The 16684-nt window shown below is 49.9% G+C and overlaps 1 long non-coding RNA gene across 1 annotated transcript in view; it reads left to right on the top strand.

Annotated features, from left to right (window-relative positions):
* LOC140400122 (uncharacterized) overlaps nucleotides 1-16684 on the top strand; it is an 88730-nt gene that overhangs the window by 35874 nt on the left and 36172 nt on the right. The window contains exon 2 of the long non-coding RNA XR_011938056.1: nucleotides 14702-14786. This is a non-coding gene — a long non-coding RNA (uncharacterized lncRNA). The remainder of the gene's footprint in view (nucleotides 1-14701; nucleotides 14787-16684) is intronic.

The following is a 16684-nucleotide window of genomic DNA, read 5'->3' on the forward strand; positions in this document are numbered from 1 at the left end:
AGCCCGTCCAGCCCTGTGGTCTTGCCCCTTGACAAGCTGTCGAGGGCGCCGGTCTTGATGATTGACGGTTTGATCGAGCCTCCCGACTCCCTCCGGGCCGACCTGCGGCAGGTCCTCCCACAGAACTCTGCAAGCGTCCTCGCTGCATGGATCCGGAGTATAGAGGTCAGAATAAAAGTCCCTGATTAGGGTCCTGACCCCCTCCGGATCCGAGACGAGGGACCGTCATCGGCTGACGGGCCCTGCATCCTCTTTCCAGCGAGTAGAAGGGGGAGACACGGTCCATGTCTGTCACAAACTGATCCGCGACCTCACATACGCGTCGTGGGACCCGACAAGTTGCAGGTCCCGCAGCACGCCCGTCTTCTCCCTGTACAGCAGCCCCAGGGCCGGGTCCTCATCGGGGTGAGAAAGACGTGACTCCAGATGGAAGACTTCTTCAGCCCTGGCATCGACCACTTTGTGTACCTCTGACAGAAGGCGCGGGCATGGGTCTTGCCCACGTCCCACCATAGCCTCAAGGAGGGGAAGCCACCCTGCTTCTTTCTCCAGCCGGCCCAGAAATGGCGAAGCGATTCCAGGAACCTCTTGTCCTCCAGCAGCAGGTTGTTAAAGTGCCAGTACGCGGACCGTGCCTGAGCGCGGAGCTGGCCGAGCCCCGCCCACACCAGGTGGTCATTTGAGTACGGCACCTGCTCCACAGAGGCCGTCGGAACGCTGGGCAAGTACGTCCAGGAAATGTAAAGACGGTCGATTCTGGACGCTCCCAATTGAGGGCCCACAAATGTGTCCACCTGCGATTCAGGATGGAGAGTTCTCCAGGCACCCACCAAGTCGTAGGACCTGACCAGGTCCCTTAACTTCATCACCGCCTGCGTGCTGCACTGGACTCTACCACGGTCCTTGTCCTGGAGGGTGCAATTGAAATCCCCTCCAAGGATGATGCACTCGCCCACAGGAATGGTGCCAAGAAGAGTGGACACTTTGTCAAAGAATGTTGTTTGCTGCGGCCCGGCCAGGGAGCGTATACATTCACAAAGTGACGCACCACGTCCCCGTCGAGGACCGTTAAATGCAACAGACGGCCTGGCACTGGCTCCTTGACCCTCCAGCTCTCTGGCTGAAAATGTGGAGCCAACAAGATAGCCACCCCGCCCGAACGTGGGGCAAAGTGACTCATGAAGACTCCCCCTTGCCACTCCAGGGTCCACTTAGCTTTGTCCCCCGGAATGGCGTGGGTTTCTTGCAGGAAGCACACCCCGTACTTTGCGTCCCGGAGGACAGAGAAGCACTGGAAACGGTGATGCTGCCGTGGATGTTGAGTCTGGCTATGGTTACCTCCAAGTCAGTTGTAGCGTGTGTCCTTCACCAATCACCCATAACTCTGCTCAGAGGGAGTAGAGGGTTGTTGCCCCCTCCACTCCCTCAGGAGCCCCCCGAGGAACAGAACAGCCTGTCGCTGCTCCCCCTGGTCCGAGTCGATCCCACCCCCAGGATCACCCTCAGGCGGGTTCCTCGCAGGCTCCCCCCCTCGATTCAGAGTCCGTGGCAACACTGACCCCGCCGCCGATGCCGGGCCCTCGGAGAGACCCGGAAAGACCCCCGGGAACAGCTCCGGAATGGATCCTGGGCTCCGGGCATCGTCTACTTGGGCCTTGTGAGCGGGGAGCCTTCCTCGCCGTCGCCCGCCCACGACCCGAAGATATAGGGACTCTGGTGGCTGCCGCAGGCCCCTGGACGGGCACGGGGTCAGTACTAGTGATGGGGCCAAGGTGTGGATGGATTCGGTCTGACCGTCACGCCGTCTTCCGTTTGGCCTTTTTAGGCTGCCTCTGGTCTAGTGGAGTCTCCCTCTCCCCCTGCCAGCAGCCGCGGTGTTGTCAGGGGCCGGCTGCTGGGCAGACGAAGAGGTGGTAGAGGAGAGGGGGGCAGTGCCAGCCACGGCCGACCTGGAGATGGTGTTGGCAGCGGCCGTTAGGGTGGGGCAGTTCCGGCGAATATGCCCCAGCCCACTTCAGGCATGGCACCGCAGACCAGATCACTTTATGATCCTTCCCTTGGTGGGGAACCACAAAACCTCCCAGCGTGACCTCCTCCCGGGTCAGGCGGGCAAAAGCCTGACGCTCCGAGTATACATGACGGAGGGAAGGGTCCCGAGGCCGAGTGTCAGCAGCGCCACCCCGGACCTGACCTCCCCCAGGAGGTTGAGATGGGGGAGGAGGAGACACGTTCGGCGATGGCCTCCAGCGGGTCCACGGCCATGTGTGTCCCACCCACTGTGAGCCCCCTTTCCAGGACACGGTAGACCGCCTGCTCGGCCCGCAGGAAAAACACGGCTTTGCCGTACATCCTAGAGGCGGCTACGATGGCCAAGAGGCCAATGACCTCGGCCATCGCACGAGTGCACGCCTCGATGGCCATGGTGGGGTGGGCATAACATTTGACCCCAAGTTGCCGCGTTAGTAGGCGGAAGGGCGAGGGGGCCGCCGAGGGTCGAGAGGCTGTTGCCCCCGCATAGATTCTTGGCCGCCCTGCCCCCGGCAGAGTGGAGGATGCCCCTGGGGTACTGACCATGCCCACACTTGGTACAGCACAGCCATGTAACTGAAATCCGAGTACTGGGGGAAGGACGTGGCACAACAGCAGGTGCCACAGGGGAAGGTGCTGCAGGGCAACAGCAGATAGTCACTGTAAACGGGCAGCGCTCTTCAGACCCGGAGGGGCCTGAAGCAGAGTGGCAACTGCCACACCCGCCACAGGGGGTGAAAGAAGTGGGCGGACGGCGCTCTTCAGCCCTGTGGGGGCCCAAGACAAAGTCCTTTGTCTTCACAGCAGCCTCAAGCGGTCCCACTCCCACCTCAGGCAGAGGGGCGGGAGGACAAAAGGCAGGGTCTTCACCCCGGGAGGGGGAACAGCACCAGGCCCCAGGTGGTCCTACCTCAGGCAGAGGGGGGGGAGGACAGAGGTCAGGGCCTTCACCCAGGGAGGGGGCACAGCAACAGTCCCCAGGTGGACCCACTCCCACCTCAGGCACGGCGGTGGAAAGACAAAAGGCTGGAGGCAGGGTCTTCACCCCGGGAGGGGGCAGCTACCGGCCCCAGGTGGTCCCACTCTCTCCTCCAGCAGCAAAACATTTCATTGATTGACTTCATTTTCACCCCTTTCCAATTTGAAATTGAATTTAGTTTATACACTATCCTGGCTCACACAGTGCGCTGGCTGATACATTTCAGTGGCTTTGGACAATTGGCTGGTCTTGGACAGTCCCCTGGTTTTAAACACTCCCCTGATTTCCACACTCCCTGGTTTACCCACACCACTGATGTAGTCACTCCCCTGGTTTCCAATTTGTAATTGAATATGATTTGAACACTCCCCTGGTTTACACAGTCAACTGAGTCACACGTTCTCCCCATGTTTCCTTTGGGTGCTCCGGTTTCCTCCCAGTCCAAAGATGCGCAGGTTATGTGGATTGGCTATGCTAAATTGTCCTTCGTGTCCAAAAAAGGTTAGGGAAGGTTTCCGGGGAGAGGGTTGAGGTGTGGGCTTAGGTAGTTGTGGGGCTGGTTTAGCACAGTGAGCTAAACAGCTGGCTTGTAATGCAGAACAAGGCCAGCAGCGTGGGTTCAATTCCCGTACCGGCCTCCCCGAACAGGCGCTGAAATGTGGCGACGAGGGGTTTTTCAGTAACTTAATTGAAGCCGACTTGTGACAATAAGCGATTATTATTATTAGTTTGCTCTTTCCAAGGGCCATTCCAGACTTGATGGGCCGAATGGCCACATTCTGCACTGTAAATGCTATGAAATCTATGAACTCTGCTCCAGTTGAAAGCTTCTCCAGTCCCCACTTGAATAGTTGACATCCAGTTCTGAGCAGCTTGCAGCACTTTCTCTGTCAGGTGCACCATGACATACTGCCAAACCTGGATTTTAAAATTCTTCTTCAGTTTCTTCTTCCGTGACTGCATGTTTACCAGTAATAATATGTCATTGCTCAGGGCTCTTGTAGCATGAGACCTGGTCTCGTCCTGGTGTCTGAAACTGCCTTTTCCATTCTGCTTAAGGTATGAATGTTCTTATCTGTAACGTATGTACTACATCAATGACATTAGTATGTACTACATCAATGACCGATACTGTCTATGGCACAGTGATGGAGCTGGATTTTGCTGACATTTTTTGTATAATTGAAAAATACATTCCAGCCGTAATACATTGAGAATATCTTTAATATCTGCGACTCCAGTTCATGTGTTCCAAGAAGTTTTCATAGTAAACTTACACACATCGATTAGGAGCTGCCAGATTTGTGCAACTATCATATTCATTTTAAAGCCACGCAGAATACACGGGCAAAATGCTGGAGTTAAAATAAATCATTCTCTGCCAGAATCTGAGCATTATGGAATAGTGTAATAAACAAAAAAATGTGTATTACAGATGAGTCCGTACATATGGATTGTAAACAGACAGGTGGCCCATAAACCCACAGCAGGGTTTTATTTCAGTCAGGTTTTTCACAATGTTGTTGTCACTGCTCTTCTCACATTTTATCCAAAAACATTCACAGCAATGTTCACATGAGCCCCAGTTTGAAATCAAACATTCTGGATTCTACTTCCGGATGAAGGGCGGGATTAATAAACATCAGTTAGTCCTGGTAAATGAAGGGAAAATGGATGAACTGAATCAGCAGTATTTTACAGAGCAGTACTTTTAAACTGTATTTTACCTGCGACCCATTTTAACCAACCGGCCATCCTTTGGGACCCATGCTGGCCAGCCTTTTGGTCCCACACCAGCTGACCTCCATGACCCACTATGTTCTCTTACCTTTAATCCAGTAGGTGAACTTGCTTGGTCCTTATGATCTCTTTCCAATCAGGTTTAGAGGAGAGGGTAGTGCGTGTATCAGGTGCAGAGTTCAGTTGGTTCCTTTGTGCTGTCTTCATCCTTTTGAGGATGAAAAATCCAACCTTGAACATGTGGATCCTTGTGATGTGTAATAGCAAAAGAATGCTTGTTTTACTCCGTACTGGGCACTCCTCGGACACGCTACGCTGGAACTCTGAAAACCTCATGGAGTTGTGCCGTATTTTTAATGTGCTGTCACAGGTAAGAGAAGCTCAGTTTGTACATTTGGAGTCAGTTTTAAGTTAGTATTTGAGTCTGGGGTCTCGAAGCAGTTTTCACCAATCAATTCTCCCTCAAAATCTGAAACTTCTCCTCTGGAAAATAGCGATAAAACTGTTGTTCAGCGCAGCCAGTGTATTGGCAGTTCCCTTACTAACCATTTTCTTGAATATGTCATTGCAGTGTGGGGAACATGTAGTAGGTTTGGCTTTCTACGCGCAGTTTCCTAACGTTCAATTACTTTTGGAAAGCATCAAATTCTTCACCGCCATAAGCAATCATCCACGTCAGGAGGAGGTGGTCCGGCCCGCTGTGTACCTCGCCTGCGCACTGCCTGATCGGGCTGAGTGGGCACGCATGCGCGGTATAGCCGGCACCCAGGACAGACCCTGGAGAGTGACGTGTTATTACCAGCAGAGAGAATGTGCTGCTGCAGAGGGAGGCCCAGAGTCAAAGCAATGTGTCAATTAGGGGGAATCTGACTGGCCAGCTTCCACCCTACTTCCACCACCTCCTCTGGCAGCGCGTTCCAGGCACCCACTACCCTCTGTGTAAAAAAGCTTGCCTCGTACATCTCCTCTAACCCTTGCCCATCACACCTTAAACCTATGCCCCCTCGTAATTGACCCCTCTACCCTGGGGAATAGCCTCTGAGTATCCACTCTGTCTATGCCCCTCATAATTTTGTAGACTTCTATCAGGTCGCCCCCAACCTGTCGTTCCAGTGAGAACAAACCGAGTTTCCTCAACCGCTCCTCATAGCTAATGCGGATTTTTCTGGAAAAGGGCAGGTGTGGCAGTTCTCAGTTATTGTGTGTCTGCAGTTTGCTCCGACCATGGCTGAGGACAAGAAAGCTCCAGCTCCCAAGAAGGGCGCTAAGAAAACCCAGAAGAAGGTACCAGTAAAAGGCAACAAGAAGAGGAGACGAGCCAGGAAGGAGAGTTACTCCATCTACATCTACAAAGTGATGAAGCAGGTTCACCCCGACACCGGCATCTCCTCCAAGGCCATGAGCATCATGAACTCGTTCGTCAACGATATTTTCGAGCGCATTGCGGGTGAGGCTTCCCGCCTGGCCCATTACAACAAGCGCAGCACCATCAGCTCCCGGGAGATCCAGACCGCCGTGCGCCTGCTGCTGCCCGGGGAACTGGCCAAGCATGCCGTGTCGGAAGCGACAAAGGTGGTGACCAAGTACACCAGCTCCAAGTGAAACTGTTCTCAAACTCATCAAAACCCAACGGCTCTTTTAAGAACCACTCACAACTTCTGGAAAGCAGCCAAACCATCGTTTTTAAATCATTATTGGATTATGAATAGCCAAATCGGTTCAAATAGGGTTTCACTGGAACATAACATCCTGGGTGATGTCCAGTTATCGCCCGGTCGATCTTCGTGCCTTGAAAATAAGTCTCATCATTTAGTGACTGCTCGGTGTCCCTGTGTGTCTTTGGTTTCTGACTTGGTCATATTTGGTCCCTGTCGCTAGATTTGGAGAGACAATAGAACTCCAAAACCTCCCTTTCAATTTGTGTTCAGGTTTCCAAAAACCTCCCTTTCTCTTTCAGGCTTCCTCAATAATCGATCAGTTTATTGAGAGCACACCAGTGTTGTGGGAAAACTCCATTTCAATACTGACACGAGCTCCAAATTGCTCACTCCACTTTTAACACTGAAGTAGTCTACAATATGGAATTTTTAAAATAAGTTTTGTAGTTGGCTGTAAATTAGACATTCTGTCTGCGGCTGAGAGCGTTTTAAACAGCAGCCAGATTAAACTCGATTGGACTCCAGATTGTAAAAATCTGTGGAGACAGTTTCGGATCTAAATGCCCCTTTTATAAATCCGAAACATTTCCACAGATTCTCCCAGACATGCTGAGTTTATCCAGCATTTCTCTTCAATTCGTATTTGCAGCATCCGCATTATTTTGCTTTAATTCATTTTGGGTTTGTTCTGTTAGAGAGAAAACCCGAAATCAGAAACTGACAGATAAAGGGAAACTGTAGATTACGGACAGAGAATCCAACAATCTTATACTCAGTGATTTATTCACATGTTTTACGGTCCCTGTTCAATTTATCTCTTTTATCTTTTCGCGCTCTTTTAAACTTTAAAATAAATATTCGGTTGGAATCTGAACATTTGGCGCCTAACCTTTCCGCCCTCAGCACCGTGGAGTCTCCTGATTGGTGCGTCAAACAGACATCTGATTGGCCAGTTTGTGGCAGACTCCACAATGTTGTTCAGATAACCAATCAGCAATGTGTGCACCGCCATTCCTCCTGAAGCGAAGTGAATGTGGGGGTGCTGCCTAATATCCAGGCCGTGCTGCTGCCCAAGAAAAGCAGCGCTGGCGCCGGCAAGAAGTGAAGCGACCATTCTTTAATCTAATAACACAAAGGCTCTTTTCAGAGCCACTCACTTGATCTGAAAAAGAGCTAATTGTTTTGTGTCACTCAGATTCTGCTCTGCTACTTAATGTGCAAATGTTTCACGCTTCATGATATCTATCCGGAAGTTTCTGTTCTGCTACTTAATGTGGAGATGTTTCTGCAATAACTATCTGGGTTAATGTATGTGATTCGTTTCTTAGTCGGAGCCATGAGACGAGAGAAACTCCATTGCAATGAAGCGTTAATTGTAACTTGGAGGCATTGGAATCAGTAACAGGAGGTCGCAGCTTTTATTTGTCGATTGAGCGGCTCTGAACCAGCGCTGGGACCGGGAAGAATCCAATAACCCAAAGGCTCTTTCAGAGCCACCCACTCCCTCCGGACAAGGGTGACCTGTTGTCCATTCGCTTAATTCTGTCACTAAAGCTTCCGAATGCAGAGATACTGCCGATGATAATATTCTAAATCACCGCATCTCTACTGAGGGATTGGGTGTTGAAGCTCTTTTCCTGACAGACTTGGTGGCTCTTAAAAGAGCCTTTGTTGTTGTTATTGGTGAATCCGGGCTTTAGGCGCGTTCCCCGCGGATGCGGCGGGCCAGCTGGATGTCTTTGGGCATGATGGTGACTCGCTTGGCGTGGATGGCGCACAGGTTGGTGTCCTCAAAGAGCCCCACCAGGTAAGCCTCGCTGGCCTCCTGCAGGGCCATGACGGCGGAGCTCTGGAAGCGCAGGTCTGTCTTGAAGTCCTGAGCGATCTCTCGCACCAGGCGCTGGAAGGGCAGTTTGCGGATCAGCAGCTCGGTGGATTTCTGGTAGCGGCGGATCTCCCTCAGAGCCACAGTGCCGGGTCTGTAGCGATGGGGCTTCTTCACTCCGCCCGTGGCTGGAGCGCTCTTGCGGGCCGCTTTGGTAGCCAGCTGTTTGCGAGGAGCTTTGCCTCCGGTCGATTTGCGCGCTGTCTGCTTGGTCCTGGCCATGATGTGAAACTGGGGGAAACGCACACGCTGAGAATGCTGGCGCCGCTCTCTCGCTGCCTATTTAAGACATTATAGTGACCGCCCACTTCTCCTCATTGGATGCAGCCCGATCCCGTGGACAAGTTTGAAAAGAGCGATGATTGGGAAGGATATCAGGGCCCTGATTGGTGGACCTGCAACTGACACCCCATCAATTTCAAAAAGCCCGCCAATTTCACAGGGACAAGGAACGGATATTTGAGAAAACTGACAAACTCAACCTCAAGTTGTAAATATCAAAAACTTCTCAATGATTCCTGGTCCCATTTTTGTCTCAGATTCGACCCACTGCCTGAGCACCCGGATTAAATTCAGATTCACTCCCTGATTGTTCTACAACAGACTGGGATAAAGCTCGTATTGAGGGGCGGAATTCTGTCTCATTTTTATCTGATCAGCGATATCGGTTCTTTCAATGCAAAGAGCGATAGATATTAAAGGGAAAATTGGCTGATTCGTTCAGCGACTGTTCTGGGGGAGATGGAAGGAGGAGGCGGTGTTTACAGATCAGTTATGTAAACCGAGCTTCTGATCAAATTCTGACGCTGAACATTCATGTCCGAAAGTAGACTAATAAAATCCAGCAGGTACAATTTCACAGGGACAAGTAACGGATATTTGAGAAAATCAGTCCCAAATTGGAAACATCAAAAACTTCTCGATGATTCCTGGTCCCTTTTTTGTCACATTCGATGCATAAAACTGTGCAGGTATTCATTCCCGCTCTCGTTACAATGTCAGTGTTCACTATGTGCGGTTACAGGTTTGACTTTGGAGAAAGGTTTTGTTTCAGACTGTACAGCAGCACATCAATGTCGCCTTATAATGTGAAAAGAGAAATCAGTGATAGGAAAGGAGTTCCTGTTATAACAGTACAAACTTTAACAAAATCGTGGTATCTCATTTATGACGCGTGAAACCAAGTCCTTCCATTCCTTTATTATCCAGTCCGCCCCGACCTGACTGAGTCAGGGAGAGAGGCGGGGAGCGGACTGAGTGACAGAGCAGTGAAATGTCTTTGATCATCCAGCTCCTCCTCCTGCCTGCTCCAACCCACATTTTATATTCCAAACAGAAGTGAAAAGAGGGCGCTGAACAACACGTACAAACTGCAACATCAGACAGCAGCTAGTTAGAAACGCGGATCTATTAAATCCAGACTTGTCAGTAATATTCCCGCCTCAGTTCACTCCTTTCAAGAACCAGCCCAACTATCTGCTCCCATTTCAACCCCAGCTCCGATTCCATCTCCACAACTCCTCTCCCAGACGGTTGGGAATTTTACTAACACCCCTTCCAGCTGATATAGTGTTTAAGTTGTGAGGCGGGATTTCTCCGCCATGTTAACTCTTTTACAGACTCTCCCCTGAATCTGTGAATAATGAAACTAACACAAACTGTGACTGTTCCCCCGGACACATCCCCGTTTAGGAAGAGGCAGCAACATCCCTGTGTTTTAGTGCAGAGTGGGGGGAGAGGCCCGGTGCAGAGCATGTCAGCGAGTGAGCGGCAATACTGGATTGACATTTCTGTCTGAAATCTGCTCCCAGCACCGGGACAGCGATTCATTGGTCGGGGGATCAGCTCTTTCCTGAGAGATGTGGGTGGCTCTGAGAAGAGCCTTTTGGTTCAGAGGTTTACAATTTGCTCGCCTTCTTTCACTTCTTTGCTGGTTTCTTAGCCGTTGCTGATTTCACTTTGGGCTTGGCCTTCAATTGGGTCGGATTTATTCTGCCCGTGGTCTTTTTCACAAGTGACTTTTTCTTCGGGGCTGCTTTCTTCGCGCTCTTTTTGGGAGTTGCCGCCTTCTTGGCTGCTGGTTTCTTGGGAGATTTCTTGGTTGCTGGTTTCTTGGGAGATTTCTTGGCTGCTGGTTTCTTGGGAGATTTCTTGGTTGCTGGTTTCTTGGGAGATTTCTTGGCTGCTGTTTTTTTGGGAGATTTCTTGGCTGCTGTTTTCTTCACTGAAGGTTTCTGGCCTGCTCCGGTCTTTCTCACTTTCCCCCCGGTTGTCTTCTTAACGATCTTGAAGGAGCCGGAGGCGCCCGTGCCCTTGACCTGAGCCAAGTTGCCGTTGTCCACACTCCTCCTGACACTTTGCTTGATCTGGGCCCCCCGTTTATCCACATCGACCCCTTTGCTCCGCAGCGCCTTCTTTATGGCCTGTAAGGAAGCCCCCTTGCGATCGCCGCTTTCCGCCACAATCTGGAGGATCAGCTCGCCCAGCCCGGGACCTTCTTGTTTCTTCCGGGGAACCGCCTTCTGCTTCTTGACAGCCTTGACTGGGGCGGCGGCTGGAGGAGCCGTTTCGGCGGCTGCACTATCGCTCATGTCCGAGACTCTGCACAAAATCTCTCCGTCAATGTGGGTGAGAAATGAAGCCTCTGGTGGCGGCACTGAGCAACTTAAAGGCAGCGAGCGGACGGGGCGGAGACAACCTGCTCTCAGCTCCAGGCTGCTGCTGCCTCTCTGTGTTTTTCTCTCGTCCCAAACTCTCCAATTCCACTCAAATTCCAGCTCCACAGTGTCCCAGGATAATTCCTTCCTGTCTCTCACACTCTCATGTTTGCTGTAGAAAAGGTTTCACGCGATTTGAAGGCTCCATTTTGCATTTAAACCCGTTTTACTGATGCACTGTTCGCGCTCTCTCACCCGATCGCTCTCATTTTCCCAACCTTTCCACAGAAATCTGGAAAGCAGCATCGAAACTGCCCTGAAATCCAACTTGGAAAAGTAGGAGGGGAACAGGGGGATTGTTGGAATGAAAAATATTTCCATTTAGTCCCAGAGGGATTGGGAGATCTCCTGGTCAGAGCGGACACACAAACACAGTTGGTTTCTCCTGTTTGGCCCGCCCCTTTCACACACTCTCTCTTCCACAATATTCACATCCACACACAAGGTCTGGAAATGACATTTCCCAGGGCAGAATTCTCCCTCTTCTCAACACTTGTTCCCAACCCGTGTCTTAATTACTGTTCAACTCTCTGAGTTTTCTGCTCCCTATTTTCTGTTTACCTAAATACCCGGCAGCAGCCAGTCATATTTTAAAATCTAAATTCATTGATGACACACCTCCCTTGAAGGTGAAAATACAATTGATCTCCTCTCTATCAGTGGAGATTTTCCGGTTTAATGTTATCCTCCTGCACTGCCCGGTAACACTGAACCGCAAACTCAACAAGCAGGGACCCCCAGTTAAAGAATAATCCCACCCGCTCTGACAGTGGAGCTTTTCACAGTGACACAGATTCTGACCATTCTGATACAAACAGCAAATTTTAAAAATAAAGATGATCTGATAGACCTGGACTTTCTGTGTAGAGGAGGGACAGTGACCGTTTCACCCACGACACGGCAGCTGTGTTCACAGCGAGAGCCAGTGTTACACGTGTAACCACTGTGTCCAGTGTTCACAGTGAGGGCCAGTGTTACACGTGTTATCACTGTGTCCAGTGTTCACAGTGAGGGCTGTTGCTAACTTTTGCCTTAGTTTAATTGCTCTTTTTTTTATCACCTTTGCTCTTGAGTCGCCAGGTATCTTTCTGATACCGCCATGTGGTTCAAGTCCGAGTAATGATCAATAATCCAATACTCCGCTTAGTAAGATTTAAATCAAAGCACATTTATTATACACAGTAATCACTACTCATGTACAAATTCTCCGTGTGAGCTACTTCTACGACGAACAGGCCAATACTTAACTTGGAACTGGCCCACCAGGTCAGGGAAACGAATGGCCTTTCGTTCGTGTTCTGAGCCTGGGGATTCGAAGTTGGTACAGATTGGTAGCTAGGAGCGCCTATCTCGTAGTGAGCGTTGAAGTGAGACTTACTAGATATCAGCGGTGGCTGGACCGGTCACTGTCGAGGGTTGGTTCGCGTTGCTGAGTGACCCGGTCAAGCAGAGGGGCGATTTGAACTTGAGCTTGATTCTGATAGTCCCCAGGGGCTTCCCGCCTTTCGGGGCGGACCCTGTACCTGGTTCCAAGTGATTGGACTTTGTCCCAATCACTTGGTTCGATTTTCTCCAATGCTGCACCGGTTCCCTGATCGATGGGCGGTCTGAGGTAGTCGTTCACCTCCCATTGTGTAGGCTTCTGCTGGCGCCAAAGAGTCTGGTTTGGCTTCATGTGTCTAAATGTTGCTCATTGTTCCCGGGGATTGCTCATTAATATGCAGATGGATGGTGTTTTGTTCTTTCTGCTGATGGCTGCCGGTATCGATCTTGGAGTGAACCAGGGGAGTGAGTGAACCAGGAGAGTGAGTGAACCAGGGGAGCGAGTGAACCAGGGGTGTGAGTAAACCAGGAGAGTGAGTGAATCAGGGGAGTGAGTGAACCAGGGGAGTGAGTGAACCAGGGGAGTGAGTGAACCAGGAGAGCGAGTGAACCAGGGGAGCGAGTGAACCAGGGGTGTGAGTAAACCAGGGGTGTGAGTAAACCAGGAGAGTGAGTGAATCAGGGGAGTGAGTGAACCAGGGGAGTGAGTGAACCAGGGGAGTGAGTGAACCTGGATAGCGAGTAAACCTGGAGAGCGAGTGAACCAGGGGAGTGAATACATTTGGAGGGGGAACATTGGTTTCACTGCTGCCTCACTGTGCCAGGGATCCTGGTTCAATTCCAGCGTTGGGTGACTGTCTGTCTGGAGTTTGCATATTCTGCCTGTGTCTGTGTAGATTTCCTCCGGGTGCTCTGTTTTTCTCCCACAAGCCAAAGATGTGCAGGTTAGATGGATTGGCGATGCTGAATTACCGCTTTGTATCAAAGGGTGTGTAGATTACGTAGGGATACAGATTTATGGTGGTCGGGTGGGGAGTGGTCCTAGGTGGGCTGCTCTTTCTGAGTGTCAGTGCAGACTCGATGGGCCAGATTGCCTCCTTCTGCAATGTGGTAATTCTATGGTTCTCAGGAAAATGAAGTAAATCAGTGGAAAGGTAGTTTGCAGAAAGTGTGAGTTTGAGGGGCTGAGTGACAGTGTAATAACAAACAAGCTGCAGGCAATGACTGCAAATTGAATCTCTCATTGGGACAAGCACACAGCTACAAAGGTGATTGGTTGAGCCCTAGGGCGCAGGGCCACTTGCAGCCACACACACACAGTCCCCCCAACACGGGCTCGAAAGGAGGTTTTGCTCCACATGTGATGACTATGAAATGGGGAATGTTCCCATTGATTCTCAATGCGGAATTGCTGCGGGGATGTGCGCATGCCCGGTGTAACCCCGCCCCTGCTAGTCGTGATGTGGAGATGCCGGCGTTGGACTGGGGTGAGCACAGTAAGAAGTCTTACAACACCAGGTTAAAGACCAGCAGGTTTGTTTCGATGTCACTAGCTTTCGGAGCGCTGCTCCTTCCTCAGGTGAATGAAGAGGTATGTTCCAGAAATATAAATAGAGACAGATTCAAAGATGCCACACAATGCTTGGAATGTGACCATTAGCAGGTGATTAAATCTTTACAGATCCAGAGATGGGGTAACCCCAGGTTAAGGAGGTGTGAATTATGTCAAGCCAGGACTGTTGGTAGGATTTTGCAGGCCAGATGGTGGGGGATGAATGTAATACCTGGGATTCATGTCACATTACATTCAATGTGAAGGGAGAGCTCTTTTTGGGCCTGGCTTATTTGTCTGATTCTGGGTTAGGATTTGGAGAGTATTTTCTTTCTTTTACTGATTAGGGGCAGCAAGGTAGCATAGTGGTTAGCACGGCTGCTTCGCAACTCTATGGTACCAGGTTCGATTTCCAGGCTTGAGTTGCTATCTGCGGAGTCTGCACGTTCTCCCCGTATCTGCGTGGGTTTCCTCCGGGTGCTCCGGTTTCCTCCCACAGTCCTAAGATGTGCAGGTTAGGTGGATTGGCCCTAATAAATTGCACTTAGTGTCCAAAAAGGTTAGGTGGGGTTACTGGGTTAGGGTGGAGGCATGGGTTACTGGGTTAGGGTGGAGGCATGGGTTACTGGGTTAGGGTGGAGGCATGGATTACTGGGTTAGGGTGGAGGCGTGAGATGCTCTTTACAAAGATGGGCTCGATGGACCGAATGGCCTCCTTCTGCACTGTAAATTCTGTGATTATCAGTTGAAAGAATAGATTGATTTATCATTGGCCTCATTTGACCCTGATTTACAAGAGATATGCTTTCTTCCCCCTAGTTCAACAGATGAAGAGATGAGTTCCAAGAACAAGATGATGATTCCTCAGCAAAATTTATGTGCTGCCATCTCCTTCTAACTGACAGTAAGTACAATATTAATCCAACATTGCAGAGACACAGACACAACATCATCTCCACCGTCACAGAGAAAAGAAGCAGTCAGACTCACATTGACCTCAAGTCCCAGATAAATATGTCCAATCCAACAGTGATACACGAGAGGGCAGGTGGGGTAATTTTCCACAATTCACCCCCCCCCCTCCATATCATGGAACGTTGGATCAACTTGTGTTAACAGCGTTTCATCTGTAAAGTAATCAGCACAGTATTAATGTGGCTGCAGATTCAGCAATCAATGTGGATGCAATCCATTTGCACTTTTTTACAACTTTCTTAGGTCAAAATACATAATAATAATAATCGCTTATTGTCACAAGTAGGAAACGGACGTGGATACAAATCATTTGTTATATCAATGTTATCACTAAAAGTAATAATGGAAGATCAATATTGAACAGAAAGTTCACCATTAATTCACAGAACAGATATTGACAAGTACAGAAAACACAATAAAATCACACACATCAGAGAGGTGGACAGGTAGAGATTAAACCCAGAATCCCATAACAGAGACAGACAGCTACAAATGCAAGCACACAGAACAGAGACAGAGTTACAGAATCAAATAGATTTTCCCCTAACATTTGACCCATAACAGAGACAGACAGCTGCAGTGGAAAACACACACTCACACTCGCACACCAACAACTGAGCAGTAAGCAGTAAAATATGCCATATATCATATACACTCACATTTTCTCATGCACATGATCACTCACAGGTAACTTAGCAGTAAGCATTACATATGCATTATATATCGCTGAGTGTCTGAGGGGGAAACACACACACACACACACCAATCACTGAAGCAGTAAAATATATGTTATATAGAGCACAGAGTAACAGTGAGGTTTGTACACACTCACTCACACTCTGTCTCTCATACACTTTCTCTCTCTCTCACACATCCATGCACTGTCTCTCCCACACTCACTCACAAATCCAGAACACAGCAGTAATCAATAAAATTGCCCTTAGTGTTGGGTGGGGTTACTGGGTTATGGGGATAGGGTGAAGGTGTGGATCTTGGGTAGGGTGCTCGTTCCAAGAGCCGGTGCAGACTCGATGGGCCGAATGGCCTCCTTCTGCACTGTAAATTCTGTGAAAATATAAATTGTATATCACAGAGGTTAATACACACACACTCACTCACACTCACTCTCTCCCACATACACACTCTCTCTCACACACACACCAGTCACTGAGCAGTAAGCAATTAAATATGTGACATATGTCACAGAGATACAGTGAGGGTAAAACATGCACTCACTCTCTCACTCACTTGCTCACTCAGACAGACACACAGCAGTAACTGAGCAGTAAGCAGTGAAATATTTGTTATATATCAGAGAAAAACAGTGAGGGTAAAACACACACACACTGTCTCTTTCACACACTCACAAACACTCTCTCTCTCACAGAAACCCTACAGTGCAGAAGGAGGCCATTCAACCCATTGTGTCTGCATTGACCCTCTGAATGAGCACGCCACGCTAAGACCAATCTCACACCCCCTCCTTGTCACCCCACCTAGGGACAGTTCAGCATATCCAAACCCCCGTAACCTGCATATCTTTGGACTGTGGGAGGGAACCGGAGCACCCGGAGGAAACCCAAACAGACACGGGAAGAATGTACAAACTCCGCACAGTCGCCGAGGTCGGAATCAAACCCAGGTCTCTGATGCTGTGAGGCAGCAGTGCTAACCACCGTGCCACCCTGCTGCCTATCAGCAGCACATCCACTTTTCACTCTATTGCTCTCACACACACATACACTCATTAGCCCTCACACAGACTCTCCCTCACACACACACTCACTCACTCTCTCTCACACACACACACACACTCTCACACCAGGA

The sequence above is a fragment of the Scyliorhinus torazame genome, chromosome 24 (genome assembly GCF_047496885.1).
Source record: "Scyliorhinus torazame isolate Kashiwa2021f chromosome 24, sScyTor2.1, whole genome shotgun sequence".
In the NCBI taxonomy this organism is placed as follows: Eukaryota; Metazoa; Chordata; class Chondrichthyes; order Carcharhiniformes; family Scyliorhinidae; genus Scyliorhinus; species Scyliorhinus torazame.